At 42.5% G+C, this 19,113-nt stretch overlaps 1 long non-coding RNA gene across 1 annotated transcript in view; it reads left to right on the plus strand.

Annotated features, from left to right (window-relative positions):
- LOC142765374 (uncharacterized) overlaps nucleotides 1-19,113 on the plus strand; it is a 349,564-nt gene that overhangs the window by 148,464 nt on the left and 181,987 nt on the right. The window contains exon 2 of the long non-coding RNA XR_012884213.1: nucleotides 4,769-4,887. This is a non-coding gene — a long non-coding RNA (uncharacterized LOC142765374). The remainder of the gene's footprint in view (nucleotides 1-4,768; nucleotides 4,888-19,113) is intronic.

Below are 19,113 nucleotides of genomic sequence, written 5' to 3' on the forward strand. Positions count from 1 at the left end.
TTGTGTTCCTTCATTCATAGTTTTTTCATTGAGATTTACATGGAGCTTGTGTAATTATCGACACAGCCGCACTAAATATGCAAAGTATGTACACCAGTGTTGCAAATTCACGTAATTACTAGGCGAGTATTTTGCGTTGGCGAGTGCGCTGTCGGAATGATCGACGCCTTTATAGAAGCACGGTTGTAAAACAATGTGTTCACAAGGTATATGGACCTCGGAATGCGCCATGCCAACGCGCCTCATCTCCGGAATCTGTTATATCGATCGAACGTCCAGCGTTATGGCGAAAGACCAGCTGAAGCGCCGTTGGGTGGGGAAAAATGTTTGCGCGCAGAGACCTCCCGGTATGTGTCTGATATAATGAACTGTGAGTTTGGCACGCTGGAGCGCAGTAGGAACACATAATATAGAACATAAGTGACTGCCAGCTGCCAGTGTTGCAATGAGGCCTACTGTCTGGATTGCTGTCAGCAGGCCCGTCGGCATAGAAGGCGGAATAAAAATAACGGAAAAGTAACAGCCCTGATCGTGGTCATACTGTTTACTTTGTTACGCAAAAAATTATTTCGTGGCACAAAGAACGCATCTTATCCAGTGCTATTTGGAGATCGTTATATTCTTGAAGATAGATGGATGATTAACAATACTGGTCTTAGAGTTTCAACACTGTTTGTGGATGGCTTGTAGAGTACGACAATGAAGCAAGAATTGTTTAAAGCAAGTGAGTGTAAGAAAAACATCGAAATGGCAATCGTAAGGCATGGTTACTCAATGACTGCGGAGCTATTCGGTGAGTGTGCTTCATTGCAGTGCCATTTGCTCTAGTGATGGCGATCGTTCTCGAAATTCTACTAGGGATGGTCACATCTCTCTTCTGCATGGTTCGGTCACAAGGATCCCCGTAGAAACACAAGTGTTTTTTTTTCTCTATTGCGTAAGCAGGAATTCAATCATATGCTTTTTTGGCGAAAATGACTGTGTAACAAGGAGAATTTTTTTCTTATGTGACATTTAACCTTCATCTAAATGTGGCTCCTGTGGCAGGAACTATACAAAACGATAGAATAGATATACGGATAGAAAGTATGAGCGTCCCTTTTTGAGCAAAGTAGTGTCATTTGAGAGGCCAAGCTCCTTTCCTGCTTTTATCTGGGGCCGGGCCCATAAAAATGGCGAGGTTCCTTGCTAATGAGAGCTAAAAGACAATGATGCCAATGAAACTATAGGGCACATTACCTATAGTAGGTTTGACATAAATGTAAAAAAATAAAAGTGGACAAAAGTAGAGCTTGTCGCCGGCAGGGAGCAAACACGCGATCTTCGAATAACGCGTCCGATAATCTACCAACTGAGATGCAGAGACGGTCATCTATCCGTCCACTTAAGGGGTATATACGTTTATTTGAACCTAAGAGTGCTAATAAGCACTACTATTGGCCTTGACGGTGAGTATGACGGTGACTGGCTCCACGATTGGGCACACTTAGAGCATTTCGCACTTCCCGAGTTTTAGTAGCGTCTCTGGGACCGACCACCCTTAGAGGAAGTTTCATGTGAAGACATCATTTGACGTCATCAATTGACGTCACGCTATGTTGCATCATGGTGGCTGGAACCCGTGCAAACGAAGACGTCATCACGAGTGGGTTTGTGTTTTTTTGGTCACATATGTTGACGCCGATGTTCATCTTTAAGTTTTAAGAAGCATTTAGGGTTGAAGGAATACAACCTCGCGTTGCAGTGGCACCTTCTTACGGTACACGCAACCTATCCATTCAGGACATATACACTTTTTTTTTCTGCTCAAAAGGAGGGTGGTTACTTCCTCGACTAAGCTAGCGGATACAATTAAAAAAAGACAAGCGATACCCCAAGCCACCATCGCTGTATAGTTGGAGCAACACGGATGCTTCCGAAACTCCGACGTATCCCTTTACCTTTCTTCTTTCAAGTCCCCTTTCTTTAGGGTTCGTCTTTCTCCTCTTACATCGACTCGCTTTCAGTTTGTCACTGCCTCGTATACTCTTTTACGATCTTGGGCGTCGTAAACCTGGCCAAACGTATGACCGGCCGCAGGCATCAGAATGAGTGGCGCCGCACTCACCGTATATCCGTCCGCAGCCTGTTGTGTTGCTTTGCTGTGTAACACACTCGCACGTTCAGAAAGCCAGCTTCGCACCGTACCTTGTACGAGGTGCCACAAAATGGTTTATACTTCGAACGGGTGCCCAACAACAACACCACAGCATCTTCGTATACATAACGCAGAGGCGAAGGTTATTTCGCGGGCCGTAGCCACGAATGCGTACGCAGTTTGTGCATCGTAGTCGCGCCTGGGGTGTGTCTGCTCGTCGGTAATGCGGCGTGAAAGGTATAACGGCTAGGTATACGTGTTATTTCACCCACGTCGCTTTCTTTCCCTGTTTACTACGGTATATGCGAACGATGTGGCGGGCACATTTAGGCAAGCATCACAAAACCAGGTGGTGTGTTTAGTTTTTTTTTCTTTGGGTGTCGTAAGGCGGGCGCTGCTGTCCTAACTGTGGTGCGATATCCCTCGGGAAGTTTGTGAATGACAGTAACCACCCACGTCTTAAACATCCTCAATTTTACCTTTTTTGTGTTCGGTTCCTTTTTTTCTTTCTTTGCACAGACCTTCACTTCATTTTCATTTTTCAAGAGGCTGGTTTTTTGTTATCGGTTGGCACTCTTTCTGCCTTCTTTTTTATCGATCGTAGTGTCGCACCACATCATTCAAGGGCCGTTTTCTCAGCTAGGCGCCAAATAGTTGTGAATATCTGAATTGTTACGTAATCTTCGCAGTTCTTGTTATATTTTTGTTCAATTATTGACAGTGGTGCATACTCACTGCGGGGGATTGGCGAAGAATTGAGTAGTTCTATAAAATAGTATGAAGTTTTAGTTCTTTTGCTGTTTTTTTTCATCGTGCTTTTTTTGTCCTTGTCGTTGTTGTTGTCACTCGTTCTACTTTGTTCATTACCAGGTATTCGTTTTATTCTCATTCTTCTTTATTTTGTTTGAGTGATCGGCATGACACGGAGATTTAGTTGTTTATGTATTTATATATAATTTATTTATTTTTTCTAATATGCATTGTATCTATTAGTTTTTTACTTAACGGCGGATATATCGAACCGCGAAAATTTAGCCTTTAATGTGGCACCATGGCAGTCATCATAAAATATAAATTTGCACGTAATAGATATGAACACATGTAAGCGATTCCACTTTGCCTTCGCCAAAGGTGAAGTAAACCATGAAGACAAACAAAAAGACAGAGATGACGATGCTGCGGCTGCTGATGATGATAGTGGCGGCATAGGTGGTTCTGAGGATGATCAAATGCCACCAAGTAAAGCTTTCTTATAAACAAAGGTATGGGCGCGGGCATGAGCGTGCGCAAGTTTCCCCTTCAGCTTCGGGGGGTATCAATGTACAGGACTGGCTCTGTGCCTATTTGGCATTCTCACCCCCCCCCCCCCCCCGTGCACACGTCTGTAGGCATGGACACGAGCACAAGAGGAAAGATTGAGAAGGCACTTGTAACGATTTGTTCCTCACTACCTCTTTAAGCACAAATCAACACAAACTAGAGCATTTTTTTCCTTATAAGTTTTCAAGTACTTTCTATGAAAAGAGATCGCATATGATTGCACAAAAGGTCCGCAAAAAGGAAAATATAGAAGTGAAACTAGAAAATAGACAAAGGAAGCATCGAAAGGTCCCAATGACAAAATCCCCTATTTATACAGTAAAGTGCTCTGTGTGAGAGACAGTCGGTAAAGAAGTGCGGGAAGTTTTTTTTTTTTTTTTTTTTTTTGCGACGATATACAACACGCGAATCCACGTTGCCATAGTTTTTTCCTGGGCTGTGCGCAACGCGTGCGGCGCATTTTCTAAAATTCAACATGCCCTTTTTTTTTCTTTTTCACAACACCGACGATACCTAACGCTCTGTCAAATCAAGTCCTCACCCATTATTCGTAGAAAAGTGGAGCGGCATTTGCCAAAAGCCTTAACGTGTAGTATTTCCAACAGCATCATGCTTAGCGTCTAACGTGATTGTATGTGATAGCAGTGTCGCCGGTTAATGTAAATGTTTCGACAGAGACAAAACACACACAAAGACCATGTTGGCGAAAGAAATTACAAGGTTTACAATTGTCAAAGTGGCGGCTTTGTTAAGTATGATGTAGTAGAGCACGATCGCAAAAGACGCTGCGCAATATAGATGGCAGTGCGTTGGGCGACAGTGTCGTACAGTTCTAAGTCAAAATGATTTAGTGTACAGGCTTCGCAGAGCATGTTTAATATAAGCTTGTTAAGAGCTATGGATTTCGAAGTTGACGTGGCGGGTCGGTGGCCGTGATGACGGGCCCAAAAAACATGGCGCCTGCAAGCATACAGAAATGATAAACCATCTTGTAGAAACAACTCCCTGTAGCTAACAACCTTGTGGTTTATTCATCTCTATGTTACAGCTGGCGACATTCCCACGCACATATGGTATTTTGTTTCAGACATTATGCACTGCCACAGTCCCCCATTCTCGCGTTTCTGGCAATCCATGCTTGTCATAGAAACGGTTCTGTGCTTTGTAAGCTCTAACATTTTAAACGCGTTCAAAGCTCGGCTCTATGCGTTAATGATTTAGCGCAGTCGCTTTCGTAGATATAAAAATATTAAAGGTTGCCAAGTTCAAACAACAAATAGTAAGGATTCCTTTTGTCTTTTTGCTTTGCAGGTTTGCGGTAAGGCTGCAGCACTTAACCACCAACACATCCGGGGATAAAGTGTTCCTGTCTGCCAGCCATCAACTCAACTGGCCTCGTCGAGGGATAGACGCAACGCCTGTGAGAACCGGTAAGCTCAGTGCGTTTTTGTATTTCTTCATTCATTTGTGTCTATTTATCTGATATATTCCTAAAGTGCTATACCTACATGGTATAAAACATGCTGCTATGGCTGCGGTAGAAGTTAAGGATTTGAAGTGTGGGTAATTGTTTTTGAATGCTCACACTACATTCGTAGTATATTCGGTCACTTCCTGAGTAACAAAAGAACCATGTTGTAAAAGCTTAAAAGCGTATTAGCCTTAAAAACCTATGCTCACATGCGAGCCAACGCCAACTATAAGACGCCATGTTAGCGAGCAGTATAAGAAATTATCCAGCGTGTGGTGATAAAATTATCTAGCATTTCAGTAGTACTTAAGGAAAATAAACAAAATTGTTGGTAACGATCAAAACTGCTTCATTGTTCCTATGCGTTGCTGCATATGAAGTGAGAAAAGTCCAGTCAATATTACCAGGTAGGTCAAGTTTTGGCCTTGCTTCTTCACTGTCTTTTTTAGCAAGTGCGGCGTATATGCGCATTGTTAACACCGTGCGTGACTCTGAAGAAAGGCGACAAGATTAAAGACAAGACGCGAGGGCGCCAATCAGCTCCTGTGGTCAACTACGATCGCGAGTCATGTGTAATATATATATATACATATATATATATATATATATATATATATATATATATATATATATATATATATATATATATAATATACTTTTTTTCAAGAAATAACTGAGCGCTGAAAACACATGCGAAGTGTACCTGAGGATAGTGTGCAGAAACTCTGTCGTATTTGCACCACACTACCACCACACCAACAACATGACTGAAAAAAAAACATAAACTATAAGCAGTTGTTCTCAAGTTTGCGATGCAATCAGATAATAGATATACAAAAAATTAACACAAATGTACTATTCTGGGTAAATGATACGTCCAGACAATATAAAAAAAGAGGAAATGATTTGTTGACATCAACATACGACGGCCAGCCTTCCGCAAGTTTTGATCAATATCCTTTCTTCATCCTACATTTTTAAATTTATATATAAACTTTAGCAGAAGTGTGAGCAGAAACCTAGCGTGTATTAGTGCGGCACACAGGGAAAGGAAAAAAGAAAAAACGACACAGACGTCACAGACCTCAAGAAAGGTAGGGGCAAAACTTCGAACTGTTTATTTCATGCCCTTCACAACCATCTTATATATGCGCGAAAACACAAGAAATTATCATTGCGCATGTATACGATGGATGTGAAGGGGGTGAAATGAACGGTTGGAAGTTTAGCGTCTAACTTTTACGACGTTTGTGTCAAATGTTCTTTTTAAAGAAGATAGCCTTTCTTGAGGTTGTTCAACGCAAAAATTACAGTGTGTCTGTTTGTCTTTCTGTCTGTCTGTACATTTGTCTGTTTGTCCGCCGAAACGATATTTTGAACGATCACAAACGATACCTCAAGCGGCCAACTCCATCCGCAGCGCCCTCAAATACTGCTCAAGTTTCATGGTTCATACTTGTGCGATTGTCAATTAAAAAGCAATTAATGCTTATATCTGAGTCACCATAACAACACGTCAATATTTTGAATGTGTGCCTTTATACCAGAGAAGACACACACAAGTAATTCCAAGGAGCGTAGCGTTTATCACGCTGCGCTGACGATGCAACACGATGCTCAAAAAGACAAGTGTCTCCAACGATTTGCTAAGACGACATGGTGTTGGCACCTGCCCATTGCTTTGCGTTCTACACCTTATCGCCTCCAAGACAGGCGCGCACGCTTTCCTTCGTTTTTGAAGATAGCTGCCATATGGCGCTCGTGTCTAACGTGACTCGATGCACTCGTTCGCCTTCGCTGCACGTATCGAGACTCTCTAACGCAGTGCCTCGAGAATACATTTCACTGATTTTCTCGCGCAGAATATCGTATAAACGTTTTGTCCACTTTCTACAGACGCAATACTATCGTCTTTCGACGACATTTGCAGTGAAACATACAGATACGAGGCCAATGTTTTTCCCCTTTTCATATGTGCCGCGCTAAAACAAGCTAAGCTCTTAGATAATTAACTCTCCAAAGCCAAAAAACAGTTTTGTAACGAGAAAGTTAATCGACCTTTCAATTCAATTTTTTCTATTCACTTTTATTCGACATCTTTAATTAAACATTATTCAAAAACTACTGATTAGCAGTGCAAGATCGCGGTTAGAATAAATTATACCTAAATAATCAGGCTTGTGAGGCCAATGGAACATGGTTCCAAAAGGGATGCCTTTCTTTTTAAATAACAATGATGCAGTAGCGTGCCGTATTTTGTGTGGTGTCACTAGAAAACACATCAAGTGGGTAGGTGGCACAAGAATTGTGGAAGCCCCGCTAGCGTGCACAGCAGCTGCTTGTGCCAAACGAAAGCGAGCACGCGAAAAGGAGAGAGATTTAGGAATGGGATAGAATAAACTGAAAGAGAAAGAGATAAACTAATGGACAAAGAAAGAGAGCGAAAGAATGTAGAGTAAATAAAAAGAAACTGGGGCAGACAGAAATTCAGATAATAAAGACATAAAAAGACAGCAAGGCAAAAAATGCATAGAAACTGAGTGATATAGATAGATATTCTAATCACAAAACGACCGGAAAAAAACAAAGAGATAAAGGCGAAGAGATAATAAAGGAAAAGAAATCTAGAAAGAGCACGAAAGAAATGGGAAAAAACAACAAACACATACAAAATAAAACTGCTTGAAACGGGGGAGAGAAAGAAAGCGAAGAAACACCTGAAACGAATAACAGGTAACGAGGAAGTTCACTCAGTTGCGCTCCTCTAGTGTGAAGTGAAAACTATGGGAAAATGTAATGTTGCAGCTTTTGTGTGAAGTTGGCATAATTTCATTTTCACTTTAGCTTTTTCCGTGACCTGGTGGTTAATAGCCCGCTACACATGATTTACATGAGTTCTTTATTTATATAACAGTGACCAGCACCAATTTCTGGTGTTACACGAATCCAAGGTTCGAGTTTATATGTGGTTTGCTTTCATCACTTGACATTTTCAGGTCGCGGGATCTAATCCTGGCGTTTGGCGACGGTATTTTCGGTGGAAGTGAGAAGGCTCGATGCAGGTGTACTTAAATTTAGGTGAAGGTTCAAGAACCCCTGGTGGTCGGAACTTGCGGAGCAGTGCACTACGGCGTTTGTGATAAGCACATCATAGTTTTGCGGCGCTAAAGACCTACAGTTATTACTGTTATCAGTTGTAGCAATAACTACTATATTATCGTTGCAAATTTGGTCCTGTAAAGTGTACTTTACCGTAGACTTTATAGTATGTAGGAGAAACTCAGAGTGGTATGCGCGGTTGTACGTAAATTTAACATTGGGCAAGCGTTCATTCGTGTTGCAGAAATTCACTGTCATGTTTCCTGTAATATTTTGATTTCACTGTATCTCATCATACAAGGTCACATTTCATGAAAAAGAAACACTTAGATGTTCTGTGCATTGGCAGCAGTGCCATGTTCACTCCCTCCCATCCACAACAGAGAGACAAATACCGTTATATCAAATATACGAGTAATCTTTAAAAAAAGAAATAACAAGCAAAATAAGGAAGAGCGTAAAGATGCGGAGGCCTCATTATAAGTTCCGCGAGGTTCTAGGGGCAAGAAAGCGTTGTTTTTGGTTCCATCGAATGACACGAGCAAATCCTTACGAAGAACGAAACAAAGGTTCGGTCAATGTTCTACCGCAACGCGGCGTTGTTAGCGCCGTAGCATGTCGGTGCTAAGACGAATACTTCTCTCGCTTTGTGGTGGTGGTCTCAAACGAGCTTTGTAACCACGAATGAAAAAAAAAGAAAAAAGACACGTAATCCAGGCTTAGTAATCCCATGAGCGAGTACTGGTGTTTCGTGCCTGTCAGTCGTAACACACTTCTTCCTTGGTTCTCGAAATGCAACGCCTCGTCTTTTTTCTCCCCTGTCGACTGTAGAACCGACTCGACCATAAAACTCTCCTAATGAGGACGGAAAGGCCTCCTAGGGAAAATGGGGATCGAAAGAGACGAAAGGTTTTCTTGTTCCGTGTCGTGTTCGCAGCGGCTGCTATATCTTTGCTGCTCTATATATGGACGCCGCAACGAGCATTGGTTCTTCTCGACAAATCAAGCCCGAGCTGCAAGAATTTTTATTTCCGTGAGCGCGATTCCACGTCATGTTTTTTTTTCTATTTTATCACGTCAGAAAAATGGCACATGGTGGAGTAGAGGCCCCTCGCTCTCTTAATCCCTCGATCGCCGGAATACATTTCACTCACTCGCAGTCCGCGCGCGCGGAATAACGTCTTACGCTAAAACAAACTTCGTGATAGATTATGCTCAGACTGTAACGACGTTGAAGATGTGATAAACCAAGCCGACTGCCCAATCGCAGAACACTTCCGAATGAAGGCCACATTCCTCGATCTTTGTGAGCTCGGCCCTTAACTTGGGGAAACTTTCAGATTTCATAAGTGCTTTTTAACAGTGAAGCCATTCTAGTTCAATGTAAAGTTTCTGTCGCAACCGAAAACTATTACCCGTCAAGAGCCGGCGCACACTCTCTTTATCCTTCCTCTTCACCTTCTACTTGTCTTCCCGAAACAAGCACGCCGACTCAACCGTCGTATGTAAATAGAATATTGTAAGGAAAGCGAGAGTTAAAAGAAAAGAAAAACTGGTGAAAGCCTTCGCGAAAAAAGTTCCTCACGAGGCGGCGGGATTCAAAACCCGCCCACCCAGAACTCTCTTGGATGCAGAGGCACGCTGGTAGAACATAGCATAGCCTCTTAAGGTGTCATATTACAACGTGGTATGAATAGAAAATGAGGGTGAGGAGGAATCACAGATGAAGGAGAGAGTAATACTTATTGTGTAAAATATAGTAAAACAGAGAGAGATGTAAAGAAATGAAGAAAGGGAAAAATACAAAAGTTGTAAAGAGAAAGACACAGAGAAAAATGAATAAAAAAATAGAAGGTGGAAGCAAGTGAGAGATGTTGGGAGAGTGATTGAGACGAAGTAAATGAAGACGGCAAAGAGAAAGTAGGAGAGATACAAAAATATAGACACAAAATCTGTTAAAAGATTGGAAAAGGAAAGAGGTAGAACTAGAAAGAGAAAACTTAACACAAGAAAAAAACGCTGCCCTGTTTGGCCCTTCCTTTATGCTTGGCACCACCTTTATGCTAAGGCACTCGGCTGCTGATCTGTGAGTCGTGGGATCAAATCCCGGCTGCGGCTGCTGCATTTTTGATGGAGGCGAAAATGCTGTAGGCCCGCGTGCTCAGAGTTGGCTGCACGTGAAAGAACTCCAGATGGTCGAAATTTCCGGAGCCCTTCACTATGGCGTCTAAAACCACACATCATAATAATCATAGTGGTTTTTCGGCGTAAAATACAAAACTATGACGGGTGAGTTTTTGGCATGAATTAGAATAACGTGGGGTTACGTAAAAACTAGTCATGGTACTGAAACCACGTGACATCTCGTAACAAAAAGTTGCGCGACTAAGACTCACGTAACATCCCTTAATTGCTAGCTACCTGGCTAAAACTACGTAGCATCACGTACTACATTACATGATGAGAAATTACGTAGCATCACATAGCCTCTGGCCATGCGACTGACCAAGTGACATCCCCTAACTGGTCGAGTAACCTAAATCATAAAAAAACACTAACGTGAAAAAATATTACGTGAAACAGCATAACTTATCGCGGGACTACAGGCATTTATTACGAAACATTAAGAGAATTGACTAAAGTTTTGCAACATCCTGTTACAGCCAGTCAAGAGACATGTTTCCTCCAAAAGCTCCTAACAGCTAGCCAGGTCACTAAAACCCCAACATTGCATAGCGGGTAGTCACGTGATATATCTAGCCATGCCTAGCCAACTCTAACCACATTTATCATTACTAGCAAAAACTCATCACATCTAAACCTTGGCACTGTTAGCAAAACTTATCTGGGTTGAGCGCTAGTTCCACTGATGGTTTCAGCCTTGCGTTGTTAGGGCAAAGCGCGCACTTTTTTATTCTTCTTACTTCATGTACAAAAAAAAAACATTTGCACAACTTCGATCTATGTGTTAGCGTTTTCGTACTGCTTCGTTCGTATGTGCTGACTTGGGCATGTCATCATAACGTAAGCACCATCGGGCTCCCTAATATTTTCCCGAAATGACAAGAATACTATACTTTTTAACACGAAATATGATATAAAACTCAGCCACTCTTAACACTGTGACCCGTTCGGAGTTCTGCAGATTTCAGAAGCCTAGGAAGTAAAAAATACGGATTTTTCTTCAGAGACTTCGCACATTCGCCCTCTCTTCTCGCCTTTACGCTCCGTGCTTACCGAAATGTTTACGTTGGCACTTATCCAACAAACATAAAACCTCCCCAGTCTGAGAAGCACTTCGAGCAGCGGTGACTAAATGAAGCTGACATAAACTCAAAATACGTCCTAAAACCATAGTGCTCTCGCTGGAACCCCCTTTGATGAATGTAGTTATTGAGAAGCAAACGAAAAGATATGTGCAACAGCTCCCAAAATCACCGGCAGGTGGTAAACGGCAAGCCAAAAAATACGGAGAAAATACACCGTCAGGGGTCACCTGAAGCCGAGTGAGCCCTAAAGCCCCTGAATAAGCGAGCCGTATAGACTCGCTCCTCCGTGGAAGTGGCGGGACGTGCCGCAATAAAACCTAATTACGAGATCAACTCGTTGCGCACCTCTCGTCGACCAAACCACGTTTTTCATCCTCCCACTTCCGATCCCCGATAACCACTTTCGCCCTTTCAATCGTCACCAGCGCGTTTTTTTTTTGCTTCTTTTTACTTCGCCTACTCGTTAACGGCTTTGGAAGCTCGTATGGGAGGCGGATCTGTCTATCAAGCGCATCTCAAGGGGTGCCCCGTAGTGCTCGAGTGGTGAAAGCTTGAGTCCAAGTGAGCTAACGCCTAATTTCTTTTACTTTTTGTTTAGCCTTGCTATCGCCGCCCTGGCACTAATTTGCCTCCTAACAGAGACTTCGTATTTGCTTTCCCGTTCATTGCTTCGGAGCGGCCTGACGTTTACGGCTGTGGAAGATGGCCGCCCGTATTTGCAGCATCAGTTCGGGTGGCGCGAAGCAGTGCCGGTGCTTAGCATACAAAGTAAAGTGCAGTCATCGAATCATAGTGACTGAACGTTATGTTTTATTCGAGCAGAAGCAGGAAAATTTCGTAGCTTGTTTTTTGTTCCTGTTATAAGTCTCACGTGGTGGTTATCTTATCAGGACTGGTGTCAACTGCGTCATGCTGATTGTGTGAGATATCATTTGTTGCAGTTATAATGCTGCAACCACACAATTGATTAATTTGTGGGGTTTAACACGCCAAAACCACCATATGATTATGAGAGACGCCATAGCGGAGGGCTCCGGAAATTTCGACCACCTGGGGTTCTTTAACGTGCACCCAAATCTGAGCACATAGGCCTACTACATTTCCACCTCCATCGGAAATGCAGCCGCTGCAGCCGTGATTCGAACCCGCGACCTGCGGGTCAGCACCCGTGTACCTCAGCCACTAGACCACCGTGGCGGGGCGCAACCACACAATTAATCATGATATTTATCGTGTTTATCATAATTACTCGCAGTCGTTTTTTTCACCTGTTGCCGTCTTGATTTCCTGCCGTAACGAGTAAAGCCCGGTTGAGAGGGGCTCGAATGCTATACCGCATGTTAGCTCGTGACTTCCCAAAACTGTGACGTGCGCACTTGGCGCGTGCACATGAGTGTTGCTTGATAGCTCGTCTGCTATGTTTTCGGCTCATTCTAATGTCACTTGCATCATTCTCCGTTTTCTCGACCATGGGTGATAAAAATTACGTCATGAGATCAGTGACTCACGTAATTTGGGACGTTTTCTTTTTATTTACAATAGAGCTGAACTCATGACGAGCTAATGTACATGTGTGGCGCGCGCCGCTCAAGTGCACTGCACGTGTTTGGAACCGGATTTTTAATTTGTCTTAGGCTACAAATGGCTTGCACTGACGTCAGTGAAACCACCACGTTGGTTAACCGCACAGCGCATGCAAGGTTTGTCACATCATGAGTTCTTGTTATCATTATAAAACTTCCAAGTTTTTTTTGCCTTCTTTATGAACAGAGGCCTATAAAATTCTGGCTGCATCATTATCACGTTGAAGCAGGTCAAATGAAAGACAATTGGCTGCCTCTACGTTATCAAGGCCGTCATTTTGGTGAACCAGTATGTTATGGAGCTGCGACCATGACGTAATCTGCAAGTTGTCTACAGGATGTGTCAAGAAATGTTTCCAATATTCCTTATAGATCAGTAAAAGCCGCCATTTGCTCGCTGTTTTCACTGTTGATTTTTCTGTAGCAGCAGGCATTAAGAGAGTCGAAGGCATCACAGAGAACAGTAATTAGGAAAGTTAAAGTATTAAACTTTTTATAAAATTTGTGGGGTTATGCAGTTAAGTTAAATGGGAGATTTGAAATCATTCATGCAAAAAAAACATCTGCCACTTTTAGATTTTGGAATAGCGGCCTCTCGTAATAACTGCGAAATAATGAATTTCTCTTAAACTTTGCGGTGAAACCGAAACCAAGAGACCTATGGGCGCAGCAAGCTGACAAATAAAATTACGTCACTGTTCTAAACAGCGGTTACTGGGTTGCAGTTCTTCTTTTTTCGTTAACGTATGTGCATCATGCGTGCTGCAATTGCAAGCGCAGCACACACAACCAGTCGGTTGATGGTTGATAAAGCAACGCTTCCTCATTTCGGACGTCTCAGACAAATATGGGAGCTGCACTTTTTCGAGTTTCGGTTTAGGTATCCTCACAGAGTTTATAAATTCATTCATTCCTAGTTACTACTTCAAGCCACTCTCCCAAAATCTCAAAATGGCAGCGGTTCTTTGCATAAAGGACTTTTATTCTCCTATTTAACTCAACTCCCTCACTTCAATTATTAAAAAGGTTAGCAATTTAACTTTCTTAAATTCTGTTTCAAATGGTGTCTTCAATCCATTTAGGTTGCCTGCCCTTACACAAAAAAGCAACTGAGAAAACAGCGAGAAAATAGTGCCTTTTGGTAATTTTCAAAGTATATTGGACACATTTCTTGACACACCTTGTATATTTTCCCTCATACTTCGTAATTGATAGGTTCGCACGCACATAAATTGATATCACAAGCTATGCAACTGTAAAAATTCGAGTCAGCACTATACAGTCATGTCACTAGAAATAGATAACATCGATACTAGCGCTACCATGCATGAAATACTATCCGCAAAAGAGCGCTTGATGATTAAGGTCATAAATATCACATGGTATGCTGGCGACCCAATGCGTGCAAAATAAATATCGAAGTGCGGCTCTACAAATCGCAAAAACGACAGGGGGATACTATGAAACTTGTTGCAATGAGCTGCTGCAGAGCTATACAAATGGTTACGATTTAACAAGCAAGGATCACCAAACCGAAAGTGCGCCAAGTCAGCTCGTGTTCTGCGCTTTTTTGCAGACTAAATTAAGAAAAATTAAAATGCTTTCAAGTGGGTCTTGAGAAATTAGCGTAAATAGAACTAGTAAATTTTTTTTTCGGATCAGTTTGTGGAAGCAATGGTAATTGTTGGGACCTACCGTACCAACACCACAATGTAATCAAGATGGAAGTAGTAATGTGCGGAAATTTCTGCCCCCTGCCTTCTTAAACATGCACGTAAATATGAGTATACGTGGGACTCAATCCTTCAAACTTCGATGAAATGCGGCCACCACTGCTCGATTTCAATGCCATAGCCTTCCAATTAGCAGTCGAGCGCTTAAATCACTGCACCAACGTGGTTGGTGCAGTGATTTAAGATTGGTTGGTCGTTTCAAAAACGAAGCACACAGAACTACACAAAAAATGGGAACAAAATTCATATTTTGTTGTTTATTTGTTAATAGGCCGTTTCATAATAGCGCATACGAAGAGCTTGGCGTTAGCGTTTCTCGCCACTGTGCATGCGTTGCACGTTCTCCTGTCTCGGGTCTACATTGGGTAAAAAGTAGAGGGTGATTTTGAATGGCCGCTATTCTAAATCTGCCCAATTATGTCATCCTTCAAGAGAAGATGTTCCGGCGTGCTGAACCATGTAAAAAAACCCCTCAGTTGTACTTCTTCTGCAATATACTTGTTCAAACATGAGCTATGGCAACAAAGGGAAGTGTAATTTTTATAATATTATCAAAGGTTAATAACGGGTCTGCTTTGCATTAGGCTGTGCTGACGGGTCATTCAAGTTTTTTTTTAATATTCAATTCTTCCAAGCAACGTCATCACTGTTAAAAAGTCAAGCAGACACTGACAATACTTTTTTATTTATATTCGTTAATGAAAAGCCGCTCTCTAGATCTAGTGCGACTGCTATAGGTACAGAAAACCAATATTGCAGGCAAATTTTTCAGTCGATATTGATCTGCGTGTTAATGACCAGATTTTCGCAAATAGAGCAGTATCCTCGCTTTTCACATAAATGTTTGACGTTTCAGAAACAAACACACACACGCACACACACACACAAACACACACACACACACACACACACACACAGGGAGAGAGAGAGAGAGAGAGAGAGAGAGAGAGAACTTCAGTTAATCTCCTATTGTTGTGTTTGTGCCACCATGGGTGTGTGATGGGCATGAAGCTTTAGAAATGGTATAGTGCGCGCTGTCCATTCGTTACCATTGACACCCGTGCATTGGCAGCACTGCGTATATACCTAATGATCGTTGGTCGGTGGGCACTGTACGATTACTAAAGGTTACCACTATTTGTGTTTACTTGGCGCAGATAGTACGTTTTGTGTACGGGAGTACTAATTCTTTTGTGCGTGAATTTCACCCTATAGAAACTGAATTCACGAACACCTCGTTCCATAAGTGCCCTTTCGCCCAGTTCACCTACATAAACCAGTTTGGACTATTCCGAAAACATTTAGGAAATTGTGATTGTAGAGTTCATTCAAACTTTATATGAATTGTGAATAATATAAATAACACATCCTTGTCACCGGCATATTCAATAATCAAATGCCGAAGGCTAGAGTCGGATCAATATGAATGTATTTGTATTTTCTGTTATGAAAATCTTGTAATATGGCGTGTTCGCGCGCGTGCGTGAATGAGGGTGTGCAAATGTGTGTGTTTTATTAGCATGTAAAAACTGTCCTTTCTGTACATGTTTAAAGCCATGATTTTGTCTTATGAAATGTAACTGCGTGAGATGCTTTCGTTAGCATGAACCTTCAATATTTTCATTTTTCGCTGACCACGCAACTTTCGCACCTCTGCTCCCAACTGTCGAGGCCTGACTTCGCAGGAGTGGTAGTGGCGCAGGCCATAAACGCTAACCCATCTCCTCTGCCCCCCGTTTCTCGGCCGCGCTTCATTCTTGCCGAGTGCTTACCCTCGATTGGCCATTGCGTCGAGGACGCTGTTAGTGTCGTACGTGCAGCGTCATCTTCCCCTCTCGCCACTTCTTTCTTACGGGACCCGGTGGCGAGCGGTGAAGAGGTTGTTGCTTCCAACGGCTTCCCACCCACTCCCTCTTTTTCGCCGCTTCGACGCATAAACTACCGGAAACATCCTGCCCTCGGGCCATGTATGGTGGCCATTTGCGCCCTTGTTGTCTTTTCGGCGGTGGTTGCTCTGCTTGAGCGGAAGAGGTGCGCTTGACCAGCTCTCGTAGCGGGCTGTCGTACGTCTTCCTTAGCTAGAAGAAGGGGCTATTTTTAGAGCGATGCAAAGCAACACCCGAGAAGTGAAAAAAATTTTCTGCAATAAAGAATGTCAAACTAGACACAACACACGTAAAAAAGAATGACAACAACAACAACTGACCTTCAACTGAAGTTTTTATTCAGTGTTTTCTGATTAAAAATATTATCTGAAAGCCAGCGCCGACATGTAGCTACTTTCTGAGAGCATCCTTTTATTCATTGTTTTTTCGCGCTAATTATTTCCATAGAATCGTACCACCTAGCAGAATGTATATATATATTATATATATATATATATATATATATATATATATATATATATATATATATATATATATATATATATATATATATATATATATGTGTGTGCTGAAGAGGCTATAGTCACTAGTCACGTTATGGAATCAACCACCTCCTTTGAACCAGGGAGGTCAATACTAGGCTTATGCACCTGGTGATAGGTATATGACAAAACTGGTTTGACCGCGTGACCAGCATGCCCCCCCCCCCCCCCCCCCACAGCTTGTACTCAGTACTCAGACGGACCGCGCAAAGCTCGAATATTTAACGTCTTACGTTGATCCAAAGAAGTACCAAGCAGAAGACTATATAGGTTAACTTCCTTTCAGAAAAATACAACTAAATGTGTAACTTGTAGACGATGGATGGCATGCATTTCCTAAGCTCCTTTGTAAGTCCACTTGAAGTGCTGGCTAAATACTTCTGTGACACCACCTGTCACACTATAGGTCCATTTTTGCCATCGCCGTTACCATGATGTTTCGCGCGCAGTTTAAATGTATAACATTACCTCACGGGTCGAGTGTTCTACGTGAATCAATGAGGTCAATACTAGGATTATGCACCTGGTGATGGGTATACGACTAAACTGATTTGACCACGTGACCGGCATGCCCCCCCCCCCACCCCCCTGAGCTTGTACTCAGACGGACCGTGCAGTGCTCGATTATTTAACATCTTACGTTGATCCAAAGAAGTACCAAGCGGATAGGTTAACTTCCTTTCAGAAAAATACAACTAATTGTGTAACTTGCAGATGATGGATGGCATGCATTTCCTAAGCTTCTTTGTAAGTCCACTGAAGTGCTGGCTAAATACTGCTGTGATACCATCTACACACTATAGGTCCATTTTTAACATCGCCATTACCATGATGTTTCGCGCGAAGTTTAAATCTATAACATTACCTCGCGGGTCGAGTGTTCTACGTGAGAGCACGAGCTTGAGATGTCTACGGACGTTGAGGGCATATGAAACGCCGGTCAGTTTCTCCGGCAGAAGGCGCATGAAGAGGGGGGGTGTTGCTATGCCCGGGGAGCCTCTGCGGGCTTTGCTCGAAAGGGCCACGTGGAACGCTCTATCTTGACTTAGATTCGTAGATGGCCAATGCCCTTGCAAGTGCTGTGACCCATCCACTTCGCGTTGAAGCGACCGACAGAAAGCAAACCGCTTCGTTCCCTGCAGCGGCAATATTACCAGTGTGATCGTTTGGTAGAGCGTTATATCATACCAAAATAGAGTTGGCAGCCAGTCTTCGTGTAACATTGTGATTCGTCGCTATCACAATTGTTTCTTCACCCTTGTGACAGCATTGTGAACATTTGATATCATGCTGTCTCATTAAAAAAAGGAGACCGTTTTGCTCTTTTAGACGAAAACTTTGCACAGCTCAGATTGTTTGTAAGACCAAATTACAAGAATGAAATCAGGGTGCTACATAACCACATAACGAAGGCGGGCAGCATATTGAACATAGCGCTTCATAGCCTCCTCCTTGAAATTTTTAGTATGGTTGACCTCAGAAAGTTGAAGATATGTTAATGGCAGTCAGTGCCACGCTTTGCATCAACTGCGGCAGATTGAGTTTTGCCAACCCCTTCTTCTCAAAAGGTTCAAAAGAAACAAAATCATCTCAAAATTTCGATATAACGGCTTTCTTTCTGACTAAATTAGATACCATAATCCACAAAAATTGGTTAGTCACACACAACAATACACAATAGCGATGTATTGCCAGCATTCACGGTGGCTTTCTTCACGTATTTTGACGGTTAATGTCAATTCGAATTCTCTGATTGAGCATTTACATAACTGCAAAACTGCATTGAAGAGGAACGGCTATTTAGGCTAGTTGGTTGAATTGCAAGTTAAAGGTTTTCATCGCAAGCACAAAAGGGCTGGAAGTAAAGCGTACGTAAGGCGAAGGAAGAAAGACAGAGAGGAACAACACTGTCCCTCATTGTCTTCCATTCTTCGCATTCCGTACGCTTTACTTCCAGCCCTTTCATGCTTGCGATGTTAACCCTTTGAACATGAAACTGCAAGACTGTTTTATGTACATATGAACACTCATTAACAATGTCTGCTTCCTATAAATAACTCTTCTTCGCGTCTC

This window comes from Rhipicephalus microplus, chromosome 6, assembly GCF_043290135.1.
Source record: "Rhipicephalus microplus isolate Deutch F79 chromosome 6, USDA_Rmic, whole genome shotgun sequence".
In the NCBI taxonomy this organism is placed as follows: Eukaryota; Metazoa; Arthropoda; class Arachnida; order Ixodida; family Ixodidae; genus Rhipicephalus; species Rhipicephalus microplus.